The following is a 5,154-nucleotide window of genomic DNA, read 5'->3' as shown; positions in this document are numbered from 1 at the left end:
TTGGGTGGGATCGGAGTGTCCGTTAGGTTACGGCGGAGTAAGAGTGGCTGACGGGAAGGGGGCGGGTCAGAGTGGCGTTCAGGCGACTGGGTGGGATCGGAGTGTCCGTTCGGGTACGGCGCAGTCAGAGTGGCTGACGGGAAGGGGGCGGTGTCAGAGTGGCTGACTTTAATTGGGCGGGGACAAAGGTGTATTTGGGAGCGTGCGCGTGTCTGAGTGGAATAACGGGTTGGGCGGGGCAAGACTGACATGGAGTGGGTGGGTCGATAAGGAGGAAGCTGAAGGCTTTGTGACGGAGGGAACTGGGCGGGGACAGAGTGATCTGGACTTGAAATATTAGCATGATATGTCTCTATGGAGGCTTGCCTGGCCCGTTGTTGTTTCCAGCATCTGGGGTCAAGGGTCAATGTAACTGTCAGGGAGGGAGAGTACCAGGTCGGTATGACCCAGATTGGGAGTAGTATCAAGGTGACTCCAGTGAGAGGGACATGGACTTTCAGTGAGGGCTGTGTTCAGTCTGACTGTCAATGATGGAGTGGTGTCAGTGTGAGAAGTCTCCAGCGGACTGGTGGGAAACAATGTCAAGAGATTTTTCATCCTCAAAGGTGTTCAGGAGGTGAGATGGAGGCGGAGAAAACTGTCCAACTCCAGGAAAGTATGCAGAACCTGCTCCTGCTGCAGATGATGGGGGGGGTCCATGTCACGGAGGACCTCCAGGAGGTGAAGGGCCAGCCAGCCTCGCTCTTTGCCTCCAAGATAATTTTCCGGTCCAGGGTCCGCTCCGTGGAGCAGGACGAGACGTGCTCCCGTTTCTTCTTCCAAAAGGTGCACAAAGAGATCTCTATGCTCAGCAGCCTGAAGGAAGAAGATGGCTCGGTAACGTCATCTCAGGCTGACGTCGTGATGATCAGCAAATCCTTCTATGCCAGTCTGTATGACTCGAAGCCAACTAACAGCGCGGCCTCCCAGTTCGTTCCTGTCTTCTATCATGGAGGTCTTAGAACATGGGAGAGGCTAGATCAGCTGCTATCTTTGGATGAGCTGACCAAGGCCCTCTAGTCCTTCGAAAAGAATAAAAATCCCGGAAGCAACGGCTTACCGATCGAGCCCTATTCTGCTCTGTGGAACTTGATTGGCCAAGACCTGCTGGAGGTGTATGTCAGTATGCTTCTGGCAGGTACCATGAGTGAATCCATGACGAAAGGCATCATCATCCTCAACTACAAACAAAAGGGGGAGAGGGAGGAAATCAAAAATTGGAGACCAATCTCACTATTGAATGCAGATTATAAAATCTTGTCAAAGGTCATCGCCAACTGGGTCAGGTCTGCTCTGGGATCGGTGATCCATCCTGACCAAACCTGTGTTGTACCGGGCAGGAAGATTGCTGAGAGTCTCCCACTCCTCAGAGATATGATCCCCTACATGCAGGACAGGGGGTTGGACACCTGCCTCATCGGCCTGGACCAGGAGAAAGCCTTTGACAGGATATCACATACGTATATGAGAGATGTTCTCTCCAAAATGGGCTTTGGGAAGGGAATCTGCAATTAGATCAGACTGCTCTACACCAACATTGTCAGTGCAGTCTCAATCAATGGGTGGGAATCAGATAGCTTCCCAGTTAGATCTGGAGTCAGGCAGAGCTGCCCGCTCTCTCCTTCCTTGTTTGTGTGCTGCATAGAGCCATTTGCCGAGTCCATCAGGAAGGATGCGAGCCTGAGAGGGATAACTATTCCTGGCAGCGGGGGCCTACAAGTTAAGGCCTCCCTGTACATGGATGACATCGCTGTTTTCTGCTCGGATGCACTGTCTGTGCACAGACTCATGTGCATATGTGACCAGTTCGAACAGGCCTCGGGGGCCAAGGTCAAATGAGGCAAGAGCGAGGCCATGCTCTTCAGGAACTGGGCCGACCAATCCTCCATCCCCTTCACTATCAGGACTGACCACCTGAACATGCTGGGTATTTGGTTCGGAGGGGCTGGGCCATGCGGCAAGTGTTGGGAGGAGCATATCAAGTGAGGCAGAAACTGGGTAGATGGAAGCTACGGTCCCTCTCCATCGTGGGAAAAAAACCTGGTCATCAGGTGTGAAGCACTGTCTGTTGTTATATGTGGCACAGGTCTGGCCTATTCCTAGAACCTGTGCTGTCGCAGTTACCCGGGCCTTCTTCCATTTTATATGGAGATCAAAGATGGCCAGGGTCCGAAGGGTATAAAGATCTGGGCAATTGGGGGAAAAACACACCCAATGCCACCCTCACCCGATGGCCACCTTTGTGTGTGGCTGCATCAATCTGTGCGTGGATCCCCAGTACGTAAACACCTTCACCCGATGTTGTGAAGGATGGGCCTGGTCTCGCTGCAGCGGAACGCTCCAAGTAGTTGGACCATTCTGTATCACCTGTCCTTCATGGAGAAATTTATGAAGAAAAACACCTTTGACCAGAAGTCCATCAGAAAGTGGTCAGCACGTAGTGTCCTTGAGATCCTTCGGGAAAAGGGGAGGGCAGATCCTGTCGAGCAGTTCCCTGGGCCTACTGTCAAAGTCATTTGGTAGAATGCCTCATCGCCAGAACTTTGCAACAAGAACCAAGACATGGCTTGGCTGGTGGTGAGAAGGGCTCTGCCTGTGAGATCCTTTATGCACGCCTGGACTCTCTGCCGCACCGCACGCTGCCCTCGAAGCCACGCTGCCCTCGAAGCGGCTGTTGAGGGGACAGGACTGTCACACACCTCCTTCTGGAATGTGCCTACGCTAAGGAAGTCTGGAGAAGAATGCGGTGGTGTTTGTCGAGGTTCATCCCAAGCAGCTCCATGATGCAGGATTCCATGCTCTACGGTCTGTTCCCCGGGACACACACCAAGACGGACATCAACTGTGCCTGGAGGATCATCAACTCGGTCAAAGATGCGCTTTGGTCTGTCTGAAACCTGTTGATCTTCCAGCTGAAGGAGCTATCCCCGACTGAGTGTTGAGGACTGGCACATTCCAAGGTCCAGGACTACGTGTTGAGGGATGCGCTGAAGCTTGGGGCAACTGCCGCCAAGGCGCGGTGGGGAAAGACCACCGTGTAACGTCTGCTTGCCAAAGAAGAACAGGGGGCCCATTCAGTAAGTGGGCTTCGCTGAAGCCTCAGCTAAATATATGGATGGTAAATGTACAGATCTATATATACGAATGATTAATTCCATTCTCTGTATGTAAAGAAATAGAATGTATACGTATGTATGGCATGACCAATTGTACAGATCATCAAAATATTTTATGAATAAAGTATATTTTTGAAATTCGAAATTCGAAAAGCAGTGTCAGTGTGACTGTTAATGATGGGGTGGTGTCAGTGTGAATGTTAGAACTGAATCTTAAAAGGATCTGTGTCTTTATGTTTGACATAATGAGTATGTGGTGGTTCTGGATATTAAAATTGTAGTGAGATTTATTGCATTGAATTTGAAGGAAGCTAAAAGTTTTCTGGAAGAGGAAGAAATAATATTTGGATTATCTCAAATCTTTGGTGAAACCTGAATTGAGTGAGCTCGCAGCTAAATTGAAGGTTACACCTAGTAATGAAAAAAATTGAATTAGAAGGAAAACGGAATAATAGAAATTGAGGTTAAAGGAAAGCAGATGATGGAGAAAAAATAAATGTAATAATGAAAAGACACATAGAGTTAAGAAAACTTAAATGGAAAAGAGGAAAAAGAAAAGCAAAGGGAAATGGAATTAATAAAAACTTGAACTTCAAAGAGTTATGGAATGTGGAAAATATGAACTGGCTGAAGCAAACCTCATAATAAAGCAGAAAGAAATGCCTCCGAGGATGATTCTGATTCATATGAGCAATTTGATTTAACTAAGAATCTGTGCTTCGTGCCTAAATTGACTAAGATTATGGTTGAAACCTATATATTTTATCTGCAATCACTATGCTGCAGGGTGGCATGGTGGCTCATTGGTTAGCACTGCTACCTCACATTGCCAGCGACCTGGGTTTGATTCCTGCCTCAGATGACTGTGTGGAGTTTGCACATTCTCCCTGTGTCTGTGTGGGTTTCCTCTGGGTGGTCTGGTTTCCTCCCACATTCCAAAAGATATGCAGATCAGGTGAATTGGCCATGCTAAGTTGCCCATAGTATTAGGTGCATTTGTCAGGAATAAATGTAGGGAAATGAGTCTGAGTGGGTTACTCTTCAGAGGGTTGGTGTGGACTTTTGGGCCGAGTGGCCTGTTTCCACACTGTAGGGAATCTAATTTGAGAAGGTAGTTGGTCAGCTTGTGGCCAAAAGATGTTTGGACCTTAATATTACAGTGTGTTTTGATTGGTATAACTATGAAGATGTTGTAAAACTTGAAAGGGTTCAGAAAAGATTTACAAGGATGTTGTCAGAGTTGGAGGATCTAAGCTACAGGGGGAGGCTGAACAGGCTGGGTCTGTTTTTCCTGGAGCGTCAGAGACTGAGGGGTGACCTTATAGAGGTTTACAAAATTATGAGGGGCATGGATAGGATAAATAGGCGAAGTCTTTTTCCCTGGGGTCGGGGAGTCCAGAACTAGAGGGCATAGGTTTAGGGTGAGAGGAGAAAGTTATAAAAGAGACCTAAGGGCCAACGTTTTCACGCAGAGGGTGGTACAAATATGGAGTGAGCTTCTAGAGGATGTGGTGGAGGCTGGTACAATTGCAACATTTAAGAGGCATTTGGATAGGTATATGAATAGGAAGGGTTTGGCGGGATATGGGCCACGTGCTGGCAGGTGGGACTAGATTGGGTTGAGATATCTGGTCAGCATGGACGGGTTGGACCGAAGGGTCTGTTTCCGTGCTGTACATCTCTATGACTATGACTCTACGAATGTGTGTGTGCCAGTTGTTAGAAGAACAAACTGCAGAGTATGAAGTTGTCATCGGGGCAATATTCATTGCTTATTAACTTGTCGCTGAAACTTTAAGCAACAGGAACATATAAATATACTGTCAGATGAGCAGAATAGATTTAATCTGAAAAGTGTGGAGCAATTTAGAGAGGAGATTCACCAGGACGTGGAGTATTTTTAAGTGATGAAGGGAAGCTACATAAATTGGGGTTATTTTCCTCAGAACAGAGAAGGCTGATTGAAACCTAATTGAGGTCTTCAAGTTTAAGTGGGCAT

This window comes from Chiloscyllium punctatum, chromosome 2, assembly GCF_047496795.1.
Source record: "Chiloscyllium punctatum isolate Juve2018m chromosome 2, sChiPun1.3, whole genome shotgun sequence".
Lineage (NCBI taxonomy): Eukaryota > Metazoa > Chordata > Chondrichthyes > Orectolobiformes > Hemiscylliidae > Chiloscyllium > Chiloscyllium punctatum.
Note: the sequence above shows the minus strand (reverse complement) of the source record.